Here is an 18,803-nt window from a genome sequence, read left to right as displayed (position 1 = left end):
TCAATCAATGTTTTTTGGTCATCAATATTTTCACCAACCTTTTAGAGTCTCAATTTGTGTCTGTATTAGGGATGGTAAGAGTGCCTGCCTGAGGCTGGAAAAATCTGAAGGTGTCTTTGCTCTCAAGACTGGCATCTACTCTTGGATCACTCAAAGGGGTAGGGGGCTCATATGCAACTGTCTACTAAAGTGTTTTCATTTGGAATTTCCATGTGGCTTGGGCTTCCCACTGAATGGGAGTTAGATTTCAAGAGAAGGTGTCCCAATAGAGAGTATTCAAAGAGACCAAGACTGAAGTTGTAAGTCTTCTTCAGTGCCAGCCCCAGAAGATATGCAGCATCCATTCCGCTTCAATAGGTTGATTACAAGTGAGTCACTAAGACCAGTTCAGATTGAATAAGAGGTTAATTAGATTAGGTTAATTAGATGGGATAGTGGCTACAGCACACTGCAAAAGTGGTTGTAGGATGGATAACAATATTGCAACCATCTTTAGAAAGTATACTATACCATAATACATGTAATTCACCATGAAGATACATAGTAAGAACTCAATAAAAATAAGCTTATCATTGTTTTTATTATTATGCTGATCCTAATAGGACACAAATCCCTACTTTTGAGGGAATTATAATTTAGTGGATAACAAATTATATAAGGCAATGCATGTAATAATATATTATGATGGAATCTCCTAATGGTTATGATGGGATCTCAGAAGGACTGTTAATTCTCCCTGTGAGGGTAAGCCAAGCCTTTCTGGCTTGGCTTTGAGTTGACTTTATCCAAAGCAGGCAGAGGAAATTTCTTATACAGGGTCTTGATGGACCAAAAATAAAGTCCCAGAGAAATTCAAGTCCCTGTTGTTGAGCCTAATCTCTTTCTCACCATTTTAGAACTGTCAAACTGGGACTTAATTGTCAAGAGCAATACTCCATAAATTGTTTGATCCTCATGCAAGGAGACTGATACATCGAAAATTCTTGCCTCTCTGGCCAGGTACGTAGCTTCATCTGAGTACAAAGAGACAACTCAAAATATTGGTCCTCATTTACCCAGAGATGGAGCAGGAAGGTGAAAAGGTTTTCTCTACTGGTAAAGCCACCCTTGGAAAGAAGGAGAGTCTACCTGGTGGTCAGGGAAGGTGGGCAGTAGGAGGATGCTAGCGCCGGGTTCAGAATTGATTATGGCAAGAGGAGGAACAGAGCATCTGACAAACCTCTTCATGTTTTTCAGCTTTCTTATGGCCTTGTGATGTTGGCTTTTGTGTTCCAATTAGCTGGATGTTTAACGGATTTTCCTTCCATGTCTCTCTAGCCCAATTAAAGTAACAAGCTCCTGAAAGGGAAGCACTGTGCCTTTGTAACCTCACATTGTCAGTTACACACTGGACACACTCTAATTATTTAACAAATAAAGAAAGATTCTTTATTTTCTTGTCCAAGGACATGCCACAGCTTCTTTTTATATCTTAATATTCAATAAGAAATAGCCACACCATCTTCCTGGTCTCCATATCACATCACAGTTTTGGGGAAAACTAACCAATACATCTGCCATGTTTAATCTGTCTGTGTGTATGTGTGTGTGTACACACATGAGTATGTATGCATATGTGTATTAAGGAAGGAGGATGGTGGAGTGCTTTATGACAACACAGCCTCATCTATATTTTATTAGTGGAATAAATATCTGACAGCATATTTCATAAAGTTAATATTTCCAGGAGTGAATTAGAGAGAAGGCACCCATTTTGATGGGTTCCTGTCTTAGCCTTGGACAGAGTAATTGTTCTCTTGTTTTTTTTTCCTTATAAGCAGCCCCAGTGAGAGTCTCAGATGACTTGGGTGGTGGAAAAAAACATTTACAAATGTTTTCCTTTTGACCCTAAGGAGACATGCTGGGCTATTTCCATATTCCTTCACAAGAGTTTGGCTGGAGGAGGAGAGGGAAAGCTTTTCACACGTAGAGTTGAGTTGTATGTTAAATTGTCTTCAGGAATGGGGAGTGCTTGGGTCATCATTAAAGCAGTCCTCAAGAACTCTAAGCCAAGCAGCCCAGTAGTTCTGATGTTCCTAAATATACTCTTTCCAAAAACCTTGCATTGAAGTTTGCCAATGCATAGAATTTATTATACATTCTGGAGTTCACTAAAGGTACAAATTTCTTTCTGGATAATTTCATTTTCATACCACTTACAGGCACACCAATGCCTAATTTGAAGTTCATCTGTTTTGAAAATGTCTTTTGCACCGTACATTTTCATTGCCATTGGTGGTCCATGAGGGATTTAGGGAGGGAAAGTGGCTTGTGGTGCTAGGCGTAAGTGGTTCTCTACATGTGAACAATTGTTGGAGTCAAGGCACAGATGGCAAAGTGCAGTTTAATTATCTTCCATATTCTGCTGAATCACAGCCTAATGGTTGGGGATATTTATGTTTCATGTCTGTATTTTATGAGGCATTGGCAGAATAAGAGGTGGCCAGGAAAAGGAACAAATTTTTCTTGCAGAAACAGCTATAAAGTAGTCACGTACAGCTATTTCCTGATGTATATAACTCTTCAGACTGTTCCTGTTAAAGAAAAAATTTATCATGACAATTGTTAAAGATGGCAAGAAAGACTTTATTTAAGGCGGCTACAATGATGGGGTTTTGTAGTAGGAGAGAGAGATCAGACTCAACTATGAATACAATAAGGAAAAGGGGGGATTTATAGCCATGGAGAAAGGTTGGGGCATTGTCCATGGATGGAATTACTAAGAGGTAGGTAATTCTTTGCCAAGCTGACTTAACAGGATTTTAGGCAGGCCAGGGTGATATGATATCAAGGGTGAGGGATTTTCACTAAACTGATTAAGCAGTATTCTTGCTGAAACTGGAATAAGAGGGCCAAGAACAGAACCCAAGGTAAAGACCTAATCAGAAAGAAGACTCATAGGAACTTGACTTAAGTTTAGTCAAGGAGAGAGCCTTTGTCATTCAAAAAGTCTGTTCTCCAGGGTGTCTTATTCTTCCAAACTAAATATCATTCAAATATCAGTGACTTTCAGTGGCTAATCAAAAAGCCAATTATCCTGAAGTTCACAGTGTTATTTTGAAAAAGGAAAGAAAAATCTCTTTCCTTTAATCTAGGTTTGTTGATAGTGTTATTTTCTTACTTTTGTTATGGCACGAATTTCACTTTCTAAAATTTTATTTAATTAAAATTTTTATTATAAATATCAATCAGTTAATTAATTTAAAAAAGTGAATTCCTATTATGGGCCCAAAATGTCTTTCTTTTAAAAAGTAGATTGAGGTCTCAGCTTCCTGAATGGTGAATTGAGGGTCCAGGTGAACTCATTCTCCCTCTAAAAATATAAGCAAAACAACTAAAATCAACCATTTCAGAACTCTGGCACTTAACTAAAACCATAAATGGAGCCCCAAACTGTATTTCCAACTGTACCAACTGGAAACTACTGTACTTTGGTAAGACAATGCGGTCACAACTGAAACTGGGTAAAGCAGCAGGGTCTGTGACATTTTAACTTTAACTTGTGACGTTTTATCCCCTCTTCCTGCCTTGCTCAGTGACATGAGAACCAAAGCTGGCAGCTTTGCCAACAATGGAGAGATCTGACAGCCTCTCGAGGTCCACTAAATGGACCATCCACAAAGAACAGTTAAGATTTATCCCAAACTTGCAGTTCCTTGGAAGATCTCTATTTTCAGAGTGTGGGGTTAAGCAGTTCGACTCAGAGGTTAGCTAAGGGAGATGAAGGGAACCTACTCCCCTAATTGAACAATAGCAAACTGCTTTCAATATCTCAGCTGCCTAAGGCTGTGATCTCATTTGGGGTAAACTAGAGCCAGACTGGGAATTTAAGAGATAATGCTGGAGAACAAGACAACCACATGGAACTTTGAGAAGCTCCAACATTAGCCTAAGGATATATAAGATGATGCATATGCATAAGGCTGTGTGCCTGACTAGGAAAGACCAGGGAAGGGAGAAGGCAAGAGACAGTCATCTCTGGTTGACCTTGAGACCCTGCTCAAGTGGAAGTGGAAGCTAAGGTTGTCTTGTAAACTGCCTGAAGTTTTAAGATACGCTTTCTTACACAGATAGCCTTGACAAAGGGTAGAAGGGAAGAATAATAAAAGAATATAAAGAATAATATAAAGAATATAATATAAAGAATAATAAACTTCTGACCAATCATTGGCTGACCACTAAATTATACCGACCCAGGTATGATTTCTAAGAAGGCAGACTTAAAAATAAAAACAAAAACTTAAAAGAAAAATATACTTGAAAATTCAGAGGCTACACATCGAAGGAAATACAGAACTCATTCAGGAAATTCACTAAATAAATAAGCAGCAACAGGGAAAAATAATAACAACAATAAAAAAAAAACCAGCAACAAACCAGCCACAAAAACAAATGTTGTGGGGTGGGTGGAACTATCTGGTACCAGAATTGTTAGAAGATGATATCTAAAATATCCAGTTTTCAAGAACAAAAAAGTTATAAGATATGCAAAGAAACAGGTAAATATATCATACACTCAGTAATAAAAAAGGCAGCCAATAGAAAATGTCCCTCATAGACTTAGTTGAAAAAGATTTAAAATAAGGTATTATAAATATTTCCAAAGAATTAAAGGAAACCATATCTAAAGAACTAAAAAGTATGACAATAACATCTCACCAAATACAGGATATCAGTAAAAATACAGAAATTATTTTAAAAAACTAGATAGAAATTCTGGAATTGAACAATATTATAACTGAAAAAAAATCACTAGAGGGGCTTAAAAAGAGATTTGAACTGAAAACAAAATATTAATAAGCTAGAAGATAGGTCAATAGAGATTATCAAGTGTGTAGAGTAGAAAGAAAAGAGAATAAAATAAAAATAGAACCTCAGTGGCCTGTAGAACACCATCAAGAGTAACAATATATGCATGATGGGAGGCTCAGAAAAGGCATCTTCCAGGCAATAAAAAGCAAGACTAGATCTTTATATTTGGCTACTGGAAGGAAGCATCATAAGGATCTGGGCAAATAACTTCAAGAGGAGACTGCCAACATAGCTTGGGGTGGGCCAGGGAGCTTTCTTATGTGAGGACAGCAAGAGCCTTGGCTTCATCAGCCTGGTGCTCCAGAACTCTCTCCATCTCCCTGACTTTCCACTAAGCAGCTGTAAGTGTGATTGTGGCTTCCTTGGGCCCAAACTCTTCTCCCATAGTTGGCAACCTTGTCTGCCTCTGATAGGGTGGCCAGCAGAGTCTCATCCACTCTAGTTTTGTGTATCCTTCCTTCATCAGAAGACTTCCTTGTAAGTTGTTGCTTGGGGCAGATCTCTTTTTTTTCCTTTTAATGGAGGAAAAACATACTCTTCACATACTCTCTTGAAAAATTTTGTCCTTATACAAGGATACGTTAATCTTCCATCTTGTACACAAAACAGCATGTCTACTCAGATCTTGAACATTATCATTGTCCCAAAGTTACGACAATTTAAGCCATCTGTAAATGTGGCTCAGAAATAATTAGGTGAAAATGACTCTCCCCGCCTAATGCCCTGTGGGGTCCTCGGATGTCCAGACTAAGAGGTAATATCACTGTAATTAAGGTACCAAGTCTGGGGGTCACTGTGGCCATTCTTAGGGTGGCTCAAACCATATCTTGTCTATTTTAAAGAATTATTATAAAAGTTAAAGCTGAACAATTCTTATACATTTGTAGTACCTTAGGAACCACACAAATAGCTCAAAAACTATCCGACTGCCTGTATTCGTCATTTCCCACACTACCCACCACCCGAGGGCTTTCTTATGAGAACAATTCCAGCTCAACAACAGAGTTTGGCAACTATCGGGTCATAAGCCGCCTTTGAAGGAGGACTCTGTGACTGTGATTTCTGGCCTGAAAATGTCAGTTTGTAATAGATGAGGTATCTGGTGAAAGCTTTAGGGAAAAGAGAAATGAGTAAACGTGCTCTGGGCTGTACCTCCTGACACTCTTCACTTGACCACTGGGCCTGTGGAAGATGTGGAGGTTTTTGCTCCAATGGCTCCAGCATTTTCTAATTGTCTGTGAATTTGGAATATCTTTGATATACATCAACTACTTTCACATTGTAATAACAAAATTCCTTTCTACAGTACATCTCTACTTTGAATAATGCTGTCTTAAGTGGTGGGAAAAGATTATTTAAATTAAACTAAAAAAAACTTTACTTCTTGAGCTGTAAGCCAAAGTCTCCACAAGCCAAAAAAAAAGCTCTCACTAAGATGTAAAATGAAATGGCAGGAAGATCTGGAATGTTTTATTGTATGAAATTTGAAGGGAAGTCAAGCATTACCTAAGCAGAGGGTTCAAGTCATTTTCACGCAACAAAAAGCTAATGATTATTACCTGTTAGATAAAAAGAGAGATAATCCTGTGATATGTACAACTAAGGGGTATTCAGGTGAGATTACTGGAGCAAAAGAGGCAGCTTGAGAGATGGACTCAGGAAATCTCAAAGTAAAGGGGAAGGTCCAAAGAGTAGGACACCAGACAGAATGATTTAGAACTCTGAAAGAAACAGACTAAAGGCTCTAATTCTGTCAAATAAGAGTGCAGGCCTGTATAACTTTGAGAAATTTACCTATTTACTGGAAGATTTGAGGACTTTTGTGACCATTACTGTTTTATAAATTAGGAAGACAAAACTGTTAATTGATGGTGCTACTTAGAATTTACTGTTATTAAAAATAACTTGTTTTGGGGCTTCCCTGGTGGCGCAGTGGTTAAGAATCTGCCTGCCAATGCAGGGGACACAGGTTTGAGCCCTGGTCCGGGAAGATCCCACATGCCGCGGAGCAACTAAGCCCGTGCTCCACAACTACTGAGCCTGCGCTCTAGAGCCCGTGAGCCACAACTACTGAAGCCCGTGTACCACAACTACTGAAGCCTGTGCACCTAGAGCCTGTGTTCCGCAACAAGAGAAGCCACCACAATGAGAAGACGTCACACTGCAACGAAGAGTAGCCCCCATTCTCGGCAACTAGAGAAAGCCGTTGCACAACAACGGAAGACCCAACACAGCCAAAACATAAATGAATAAATAAATTAAATAAATCTATTAAAAAAACCCTTGTTTTCTAAGATTTCATTTGAAATAATGAATAATAGTAATAATAGCAATCATAATAATAATAGCGATCACTTATTAAATATTTAAGATGCATCCTCATCCATGAAATGATAATTATGGGGATATTGTGAAGATTGAATCAGCTTATGTGTGTTACATATAAACATTCATGTAAACGGCAGTTATCATCATCCATTATGTAGCCCATTTCTGAAAATAGAATTTATTACTTCAAGAGGGACATTGATAATGTAGTGAAGAACTGACAGGTTGCAAAATAGATGGTGTTGGATACTACTCTTGCTTTTAAAACATTGCTTTGCAACAAAATGAATTATAAGAAATCCAAGTAATATCAGTAGATGAAACTCTCAGAGAGGAATCTCAGGTAAGCAGAATAATACCCCTCCCAAGGATGTTCACACCTAATCCCTAGAACCTGTGTATGTTACCTTACACGGAAAAAAGGACTTCAACGATAAGATTAAGATTATGGACCTTGAGATGGAAAGATTATCCTGCATTGTCTGGTTGAGCCCAGTCTAATAAAATGAATCCTTAAAAGTGGAAGAGAGAGGCAGAAGAGTGGGTCAGAGAGATCTGATCTGACCTACAGAACTATAAGATAGCTCTGATCTCCAGAACTCTGATCTCCAGAACTATAAAATAATAAATTTATACTGTCTAAACCCCTCAATTTGTGGTAATTTGTTATGACAGCAACAGGAGACTAACACCATATCCAAAAACAAAGGATATTCCCTCAGAGAGCAGAGAGTTTCCTGTCATTGGACAGGAAGAAGAAAGGTAATTAACACTTTGGATACCTTCTATAACCCATACACTATTTTATTTACTCCTTTAAAACTCAAAGGAACCCAGTGAACTATGCATTATTTGTAAACAGATTCAGGGAGGAATATTAGTAAATTACACAACATTGTGACTAGTTTATCACTCCACCTCCCCTACGCTTGAAATATTTAGGAGGGATTTTGTTGTGAAGATTAAAGAAATCAATGAGGGGTTGAACTCACATATTTCTTCTAACTCTGAAACCTTTCTTCATTAGGATGATAGGTTTTTTTCCCTTCATTTAATCATTACATTTCACCACAGCACCCTCCGCCCATTTTGATGCTGTTCTTACAAACTTATATCTGAGTATTCAAGAGACTCAAGTCACTGTAAGAACACAAATGCAAGCTTAATAACAGGAAAGTCTTGCTTCATAATTTAACTCAGCCCCTTCAAGTCTTGCTAGACAAGGAATATCTCAAGTGGGTAAGGATAGGTGATTGCTTAGTCCCAATCATAGCTCTTAACCTCACCTGATTATTGGGATCCTTTCTTTTGCCTGAAGCTGGCCCAATGTTATCTTTTCACTTATGATCAAGCTTAGACCTTGGAACCTCTAAAAAATAGCTAAGGTAGGCTGATTTATTCAAAAGTCTTTCCAAAATACTAAGGGCAAACCCAAGGAATACATACACATCACATGAGGAATACAAAACACATCACATGAGGAATACAGAAGTTCCTCTTGAAACTCTTAGAAAGTCCAGGATTGTTCTATTAGATACTGTTTATGTTTATACCACTTGCTGTCACAGGACAGGTTTACCTTCTAATCCCAAAAGCCTGGAATAGTAGACCCCATGTCTTGGTTTATGCCCTAGTACCTGGCCTAACTCATCTAATAAAAATAGGGAACAGATTCAGAAGACCTTAATCTTTACCTTGATGAAAATATGAAAGGCCAGATCCTATCTCTCACTTCTCTTGGTTCTTGGTCTTAAATGTTTTTTCCCTCAAGTAAATGACTCAGGAGTCATCTCATCCTTGATTTAGGCTCTGCTATTATATAAAATGCTGACTTTGTTTTAAAAACTTAAAAATTTTTATATAGAATTTCCTAAAATATGGTATTTATGTCCCTAGTGAGCATCAAGATGATAGCAATTGGTATTCAATACCAATTCATAGTTTTAATAATTATGACATTATTTTACTAAATATACTTATTTTAATGTGTATAATAACATTTTAATCATCATATCAAAATAATAATTTAACTGATATTGCTAGAAGAAGTTTAAAAGGGGGGGGTTGAGTTAAAGAAAACCACTCCTGCATTCAACCATGAGGAAGTGACTTTAATTATGCCATTAAAAAAAACTAGAAAACTGGGCAAAATATATAAGGCATCTGCTTTTAGACACTGGACAATAGGCAGTGCCAGACTATGACATCTGAGAAAAGAGAAAAAAAAAGAGCTAAGCCCAGTGATCCCCCTGGCCTTCCGGCTGGAAGTAAGTTCTAGACAACAGCATAGGAAGGAAAAACTCATACAGAGGCTAGTTGTCTCTTGAGTTCAGGAAGACTAAGTCAGCTAGAATTTGTTGAACAAAGTACCGTAAAATAAGGAGTTACACAGTGAAAGAACTCTAGAAGGCTGCGTTGAGTCTTTGGCTGAATACCAGTCTAAATGTGTGTATGGCAAAACTTTATGAGTCCAGGCAGAAACACAACTGCCAGAAAGGAATAATTATAGGGAACTTGTAAGATAAACAATTCCCTACAGCTTGCACAGGTCTTGGAGATCTCCCCATTTTTCACTACCTGGAGTGGAAAGATCTTGTTGAATAGATGGGTCATTTAATAGAGATCTCAGAAGCGTCAACTCCTAGAAATGGGACTAACGAATTCCTTGCGTAAACTAAGTTCCTCAAGCCCCAACCTAGAAAAGCTTTAAAAATAAGACATGAAGGGGTTGAGCTACTCTATAAGTAGTTTAACTGCCTTACAGAAAAAAGTGGACACTCGTTAAAGAAATACAAGAAAATCTGGAGAACTAAAAAACAAAATTCACAATGTCTGACACCCAATTAAAAATTACTATACATGTTAAAAATTACTATACATGTGTAGAAACAGAAAAATAGAGCTCATCATTAGAAGAAAAATTAACCAATATATGTCATCATTGAGGAAGGATAACAGAGATGATGGAATTAGCAGGTAAGGGCATTAAAGCAAGTATTATAAATATGCTCAAGGGTTTAAAGAAAATGTGATCATGGTGTGAGATATGGGAGATATAAGAAAGAATGAACTGGAAATTCTAGGCATGAAAAACGCAATATTTGAAATGAAAATTTCACTGGGTAGGAATAGTTGCATATTTGACACTGCAAAATAAAGGAAAAGTAGATCTGAAGACAAAGCAACATAAAAAATACAAATGTAAGCACACAGAGGATATAAAGACTGTTAATAAAAGAGATTAAGTGAGACATGATACAATATGAAATGGTCTAACATGTGTAATTTGAATAAGGGAAGGATTTAGAAGGAGGGACAGAAAAATATTTGAAAACATAAATGACAGAACATTTTACAGATTTGATGAAAACTATAAACCCAGTGGTCCAGTAAAATCAGTGAACCCTAACTAAGGAGAAACACAAGGAAAGTCACATCAAGACATATGATAATCAAATCACAGATCTTATAATCCGATTGTTATAACCAGATAAAAAGAGAAATTCCTAAAATTACCAGATGGGAGGAAAAAATTATATCCATAGGACCAACAATATAAATAATAGCAGATTTCTTGTCAGAAACCAGAGAATCCAAAATACAATGAAATGACATTTTTTGTGTAGTAAAAGAAAAAATAAAACTGTCCATCTAGAATACTACTCCCAGTGTAATTATCTTTGTAAAGCGTAAAAGGCTACCCACCCTTGAAATGCGACTAGTCTAAATTGAGATAAGGTAAATGCAGTGCAAAATACTGAAAAAAGAATGTAAAGTATCTGTTGATAATTCTATATTGATAATGTGTTGAAATGATAATATTTTAGACATTGGGCCAAATAAAATATAGTAACATTAATTTCACTTGTTTATTTTTATTTTCTAAATATGACTGCTAGTAAATATGGTGTCCTGCTGTTTTTTATTGGGAAACTAGCTAGTGTTCACGTCTTCATTAAACAACTCTAACACAGGGTCAGCGCTACTGTATACTGGAGATAAAGACCTCCCAATCTGTTTAGACCCTCAAGGATAGATTCTAGAAAATCAGAGTTTTTAATGAGTATTTAATAAAGTGAATTATATTCAGTTATGTAGGGAGGAACATACAGAATTCAATAAATATTAGTTAGTGTTATTACTGCTACTATCCCTGTCTTTAAGTGCAAGGCAGTATGGTTATTTGTGCTTCGGGAGAAGTGGAAATCATCTAACTTATTCATACAGCTGATGTGTCTCTGGATTCAGTGGGTGCACTGCACTCAGGGAGAATGATTCTAGAACTGGCTGGTCCTGGAGGCAGCATGGCCAGCAGTAGGGTTGTGGAGCATCTGCCCCGGTCCATGGGAGCAAGCAGTGGTACCCTATGTGACCCCTCTAACTCTGCAGTGCAGGAGCAAGTTTGCAGATGAGAGATTTGTGGATTACTGACTTGAGCGGTGCAGAGAAAGGAGGTTTGTGTAAGGACGCTGAGGATGTCTGTGCTTTCACCACGTTCCCTGAGAACTGACTTGCTTCTCTACCCTATATCTCACCCCACCAAGGTTTCCAGGGACCAAAGTGTCTCCCTGTGAGTTTCAGACCACTGGTGATTTATTTGAGGTTCTCCTGCCAAATGCTTTCAATGTTTAGCAGGTTTCCACCAGAGCATCTCATCTTCCTTCCCCCTTTCTCTCAGTTTCTTTACTTCTCAGTATTAGATGCTAAATAGATTTGAATGGACAGTTTGGCCCACTCTGCTCTTCCTGGCCACTGCCTGGGTTAGCTCCCACAAAGAAAACCGGAGCTGACAGCAGTGAAATTTATGAAGGCCAGGAAGAAATGAGGTATGCAGAGCCGCAGCTCTCACATACAGCTGACCCTAGAAGTGCTGAGGTCTCTATTTCCAGGCCAAATTGCACAAATAATGGGGCTCAGACCCTTGCAATTGCAAACACCAAATATGCCTAGGTAATTCAAAGAAAAATAGTTTGTCTCAGGAAACCTAAGATTGGAAGGGCGCTGTGAGACTCATCTGCCCCTTCAACCCCACACAGTCCCAGAGTTCCCAATTACTTCCAGGGCTGCCTCATCCTACAGTTGGGTGTGATTATTCAAATCCCACCCTAGGAGCTTCACTGGATCTTGAGCTCCAAAGAGAATACATCCAGAGATTACCTTCTATGGTTTTCTAACTGATCTTTTAGTTGTAGAGGAGAACAGAATCGATGTAAGCTTAGTAACGATTTCCAGATCTCCAAAAAAGACATCCTTGTTCCTGTTGTACTGGGCAGCCTCCTTCAGAGTGGGGATGTGGGCATTGTCTCCAGGGACATGACAGAACTCCACGGAGTTTCTGTTTCACTGGTGGAATGTGGTGCCCTTGAGGGTCAAAAGGAACTGATCACAAAAGGAATTGATCACAAGGTCAATATGCTTCCTCAATCAGACTCACTTGCCTCAGATTTATATGTTCATAAGTTCCATGGAGCCCTTCTGCACACAGGATTGGAAACATGCTCTTTCCGGACTTGAAACATAAAGGAAACAAATAAATACTCCAAGCAAGCATTTGATTTGTGTTAAATACACACACGCTGTGTATATATACATATGTGTGCATACTCACATACGAATATACACATATTTTCACGTGCACACACATGTGCACATGAATGCATTTATGCACACACATGAAAGATGCATGTGTGCATATGCATAAACATACATATACACATGTATGCATACGCATGTACACACACACACACCCCCCACCTCCACCACCACCTATTTCAGAAGCACTAGAGGTAAACTGGCAATGGCTGATGCATACTGAAATCTGGATGAAAAGTTCACAAACTGATTCCTCGTGATGTAACTACTTGGCACTAAAGATCCAACAACTTCAGAGCTGGCCTGTGGCAGATGTTTGTCGTGTTAAGTTCTAGGACACTGCCCCTTGCTGGCCTAGGTCCCTGGAGGTTTGAGTGGAGGGGGGCAAACCCCTCCTCCCCTCATGTCAGGTGCAGAGCTGACCCTCAGATAAACGCAGTCACACTTCATTACTAACAACATTTTTATTTCAGACATGTAACTTAGGGCTACTCAGATGCTGTACCTGTAAGTAAACCCATCTACGGAGAGTTTGTCGTGACAGGGAGAGTCAGGAATGCCTGGCAGAGCTCCCTTTTCCCTCCTGCCTCAGCTGTCAAAATGGCAATTGCAATGCTGGGAACTTTGTGTTGGACACTGAGGGATATTAATACCGAAAAACAAGTTCAAGGAAAGGAAGAAAAACAGATATGTTCCAAACAAATGATATTTAAGAAAAACTTGAAATGGTATTTGGAAATAACTTAGAGTTTGTCCAGCTCACCAATCTCCGCTTCTGGAATGGAAGACCTCCACGAGCCCAGACAATGGGCCCTTCATTTGTGTAGGCGGATTGTCATCCTCTGAGCTCTAGCCAAGGGAGGCCTCGTGTATACAAGTTTCATTTCCCTCCTCAGTCTTTCCGTATTTGTCCAAACAATCACCCCCAGGAAAACTAGGTGAAAGCAGCTCCAATGATAATGAAAACAACAGTGTTGCCTAAATAGCCACCTGAGATTGCTGCGACTCTACCCGGCTCTTTGAAGACACAGGCATGCCCTTAAATGAACACGTTAAGGCTTTTGAAGACATATTAATTTATTGTGCCATAATCCAGCAACTGAATTTCATGTACAGAAGTTCAGATTCTGGTCCACGGACACCAATTGCATTTGGTAATGAAGTAGAGCAGACAGCAGCCTCGTTGTCTTGGAATATGATATTTACACCTCCTAGAGGACAGCACCTGAAACCTGACTTTTATGTGGGGCTAATCCTTCTTTTGGCTGTTGTCCCGTCTTCGGAGTATTTTAGAGAAGACAAAGCGGAGAAGGGAATGTTGTGTGGATACATGCATGAAACAGACTCGAGCTGCATCATTCACGTGCCTCAGCTTAAAGCAGCTCAGTCTACAGCACATGGCGTGGGTAAAAAATCACCCCCACAATGTGTGCATGGGAACTGTCAGATGACTTCATCTCTTTTAAATCAAACTCAATTTTGCCTCCAGGTGAAAGGAATTTCGGTCTTCGTTGTTATTGATGTGTAGCGTTCACAGCAATTTTATTTCCCTGACTCTTGAGGTTAGTTCGGGGTCATTTGACTAGATCTGGCCAATGAACCACAGCAAGAGTGCTGTACATCATCTCTGAGCTGAGGTGGTATAAAGTCTCAGCTTCACTTTTCAGCTCTCTCTTTCCTGCTTGGTAAGCTTCAAAATCACATTTCCAGATGGTTTCGCTCCACAGAAAAGGAGGCCACCAGATTCACACGCAACTTTCTGGAAGGAACAAAGAAATATTCATTGAGTTAAGCCAGGGACATTTAGGAGTTAATTTGTTATCATCTCATGGCCCAGTATTACCTGACTAATTTTGTTCTCCAGGCTCACGCAGGAATGGGAAAAACTTACATCATGACAAGAAAATGGAGAGAAGGGCCCCATCTATGTCACTGTGTCATGGTGGCCACAGATTTACTCACTGTCTGAGCTCCAGTGACCCATTTAAAGCTGGTGCCTTTGTTGATTCTACACCATACTTAGGGGTCAGAAGTTTTGCTCTTGCCAAGAGGAGCTTGGTCTAAGCTTGGGCTTAGACCCCTCCTCACATAGGATTATGAGTGATAAAGTAGAGATGAGGCAATGCCACTCCAGATGCAGGTCACTCACAGGTGGCCTGTAGCTGGGCCAGAGAGATTTTGTGAGCAGGTTACAGGGAGGTGTTGGTGCTGCCTTTGGGATCCAGGGCTACCATGGCCAGCCCACTCCCAGCTCAGAACGAAGTAGTAGCAGAACATCCTCAAGGGGGAGAACAGGTTTTATTCCTTCTGGTCACACTGTGCCCCAGCAACTAACCTCTGAAGGATGGATAATAGGAACTGGAGGGAAACGCAGCAAAATAAAAGCCTTACTCCAAACTGAGGTTTAAGTTTACTGTAATTCGCAACAGAATCCCAACAGTATTTTTTTAGGCATAGAGAATTTTATTCTAAAATTTATATGGAAAGGTACAGGCCCCATAAGAACAACAACATTTTTTTTTTTTTTTTTTGCCATGTGTGGGCCTCTCACTGCTGTGGCCTCTCCTGTTGTGGAGCACAGGCTCTGGACACGCAGGCTTAGTGGCCATGGCTCACGGGCCCAGCCGCTCCATGACATGTGGGATCTTCCCGGACCGGGGCACGAACCCATGTCCCCTGAATCGGCAGGCGGACTCTCAACCACTGCGCCACCAGGGAAGCCCAACAACAACATTCTTAAAAAACAAACAAACAAACAAACTTTAATGTAAGAATAGCTCAGTAACCAAGAGAATGTGATACTGGTGGAGGAACAGACACAGAGATCAATGGGACAGAATAGAGAGTGCAGAAATAACCACACGAATAAGCCCAGCTGAGTTTTAACAAAGATGCCAAAGCAATTCAGTAGTAGAAAAATAGCCTTTTCCATAACTAGTGCTGGTGTCATTGTACATCCATCAGCAAAAAAATGAATCTCAGCCTAAACCTCATACCTTTTATGTAAATTAACCCAAAGTGAATTGTGGACTTAAATATAGAAGATAAAACTATTAAATTTTTAGGAAAAAAACTTAGGAGAAAATCTTCTGGACCTAGGGCCAGGTGAAGAGTTTTTAGACTTGGCACTAAAAGCACGACCCATAAAAGGAAAAATTGATAAACTGTACATCATCAAAAATTTAAAAATTTGTTCAATGAAAGACCCCATGATGATGGATGAAAAGACAAGTTAAAGACTGGGAGAAAATATTTGTCAACAATATATCTGACAAAAGACTAGTTCCTAGAATATATAAAGAAATCTCGAAACTCAACAGTTGAAAAAAAACCCAGTTAGAAAATGGGCAGAAGACATGGACGGACACTTCACTGAAGAGGATATACAGACGGCAAATAGGTACATGACATTATGTTTAAAATCATTAGGCATTAGGCATATGCAAATTAAAACCATAATTCGATATCACTACACACTTATTAGAATGGTTGAAATAAAAAATAGTGACAGAACCCCGCCTCCGTGCGTCACAGAATGGCCTCGGACACCCACTTAGCCCCTGAGTGTCGGGGAGGAGAGGGCACGGAGGTGCGCGGAGCTGAGCTCAAGGCTGCGGAGTGGGGCGGAGCTAGGCAGCTGGGCGGGCCTGGCCAGGCCCGCTGAGCGAGACGTCGGTGGAGCAGAGGGGGACATGCGCTTTTGACACATTGGAGGCTTTCTTGATCATGGGTGGAAGATATACCAGAGTTTTCAAGTTTAATGGAGGAAACTGCTTAATGGAAGGAACTTTCCTTGAAGTATAAACAAAGCTTCCAGGAAGCTCGGGATGAGCTAGTTGAATTCCAGGAAGGAAGCCGAGAATTAGAAGCAGAGTTGGAAGCACAGTACAGGCTGAACAAAGAAACAGAGACTTGCAAGACTGAAGTATGAAGTGGAAGCACTAACGGAGAACCTGGAGCATCAACATGCACAGAGCTACAAGCAGGTCTCAGTATTAGAAGAAGATTTAAGTCAGACTCGGGCCTTTAAGCAGCAGTTACATAAGTATGTGAGAGAGCTGGAGCCGGCCGGTGATGACCTGGAGTGAGCAAAAAGGGCAACAGTAGTTTCACTGGAAGACTTTGAACAAGGCTAAATCAAGCCATTGAACCAAATGCATTTTTAAAAAGTGAACTTGATGAAAAGGAATCTTTGTTGGTCTCTGTGCAGAGGTTAATGGACGAAGCGAGAGATCTAAGACAACAACTAGCTGTTGGGGAAAGACAACAGGAAGTAACTAGAAAGTTGGCTCCCAGTTCTCCAACTCTAGACTGGGAAAAGATGGATTCTGCCGTCCAAGCATCACTTTCTTTGCCAGCTACTCCTGTTGGCAACGGAACAGAGAACAGTTTTCCTTCACTGAAATCTATACCAAACGGTTTTGGTACCGGTCCACTGACTCCTTCAGCTAGGATATCAGCACCAAACATCGTGTGGGATCGCTGACGGAAAGTAGGGGCTTTAGAATCCAAATTAGCAGCTGGCAGGAAGTTTGCAAAGGCCCAAGCATCACGAAAATCTGTATTTCAGGGAACATGAACTGCGGGATGGTAATTAGCCACGGCACGAAGTTCTCTCTATCAGGGCACTTGTCTTTCTTCAACAAAGGGGCGGTAAAGGGCTCTGACCAGGCCCCTCCTCCTCCTGGCCCGGGGTCCTCGCCCCGGCAGCCGTGTGCTGCCTCTCAGTGTGTGAGTGCCCGGCCTTCAGGTGGCCGCTCCCGCCCTCCTGCAACAACCCAGGACACCCACGCCTCACCCCTCGGTGCCCGGGCCCAGCTCATCGTGCCCCTCCGTCTGCCTCCCCACGGCTGGCAGAGGGCAGGCTGCACGCAGTGGCGGCTACTGGGCCCTGCCCAGCCCCAGGACTCTGCGCGATATCAATACTGCCTATTTTCTCTTCTCGCCCTAGTGCCGTTGGCTCCAATTGCTCCTTTATCGTCAGGACGTGACATAATGGAATCTGACAAGTGGACAGTATGGGTGAACGCAGGGCACTGTGGGATCCCTTGCAGGGCCAGCAACTCGGCTCACAAGTTCAGCTGCTGAGACCAAAAAGAAATTGAAATTAAGTCAAGAGAAGGTAGAATATTCCAGAGAGTGTTTCATGTGGAGAAGGGACCACACGCATAGGTGCAGATAGGGAGACCATGATGCAATCAGGTACATGGAGGATGCACTTGGGAGTTATGGTGTGAAGGGAGGCTGGTGAGGCTAGAAGCCTCGGGCAGGAGATGGGCTGAGGCTTGGGGCAGAGGTGTCCATCCTGAGAACACTGCCTTCAGGTAGAGCCAAACAGAAGCCATTCAAGGCCAGCCAAGCAGGGTCACCCATCAGAAGGAGGCTAGATAAAGAAAGTCTGGCCTCAGATGCAGCAGGATGGGAGCTGAGGAGAAAGTGAGTTCAAAGTGAAGGGTGAGAGGCAGGACCTGGAACAGTTCCAGAGGCCGAAAGGACACAGCAGGTTTTCCTAGAATGTTTAGCCATAGGCACAGCCAGAGGAGTCCAGCATGCAGCTGGCAAGCAGGCGTCAACGTACATCACAGCATCAGCACCAATATTCTGCCCTGGTGAGAGCTTTACAGTTTACAGCAGGCTTTAGGTATCTCGCTTGTTGGTGGTATTGATGACCCAGCAGCAGTACACTATGGTGGAGGCCTTGAGGCCTCCTGTTCAGAACTTACATGGCTTGGTTTCCAGTTCTGGAAATCAACCAATCTCCAAGATAAAAAGTAAAAAAAATAAAATAAAATGATACTGTTTGTGCTGGGCCACGGTGATACAAGGCATGTATTACAATGGGGTATGAGAAAATATTATTTTCATTAGGATGGTTTCATGGTATATAAAGAAACATATGTTATAACTCATCAAATTTTAAAGTTTAGGTTAATGCAGTTTTATACAATAAATTTACCTTAATAACGCTCTAAGAAAAAGAACATAATAACAGTGTAATACTGATAATCTTGTATAAAATATTAATAAAGTAC

General features: G+C 40.5%; 1 pseudogene; it reads left to right on the top strand.

Moving 5' to 3' along the window:
- Positions 1-13,804: 13,804 nt before the first annotated feature.
- Positions 13,805-17,859, top strand: LOC132439187 (nuclear distribution protein nudE-like 1 pseudogene; annotated as a pseudogene).
- Positions 17,860-18,803: the final 944 nt, after the last annotated feature.

The sequence above is a fragment of the Delphinus delphis genome, chromosome 16, assembly GCF_949987515.2.
Source record: "Delphinus delphis chromosome 16, mDelDel1.2, whole genome shotgun sequence".
Taxonomy (NCBI): Eukaryota; Metazoa; Chordata; class Mammalia; order Artiodactyla; family Delphinidae; genus Delphinus; species Delphinus delphis.
Note: the sequence above shows the minus strand (reverse complement) of the source record. Positions and strands in the feature narration are given on the sequence as shown.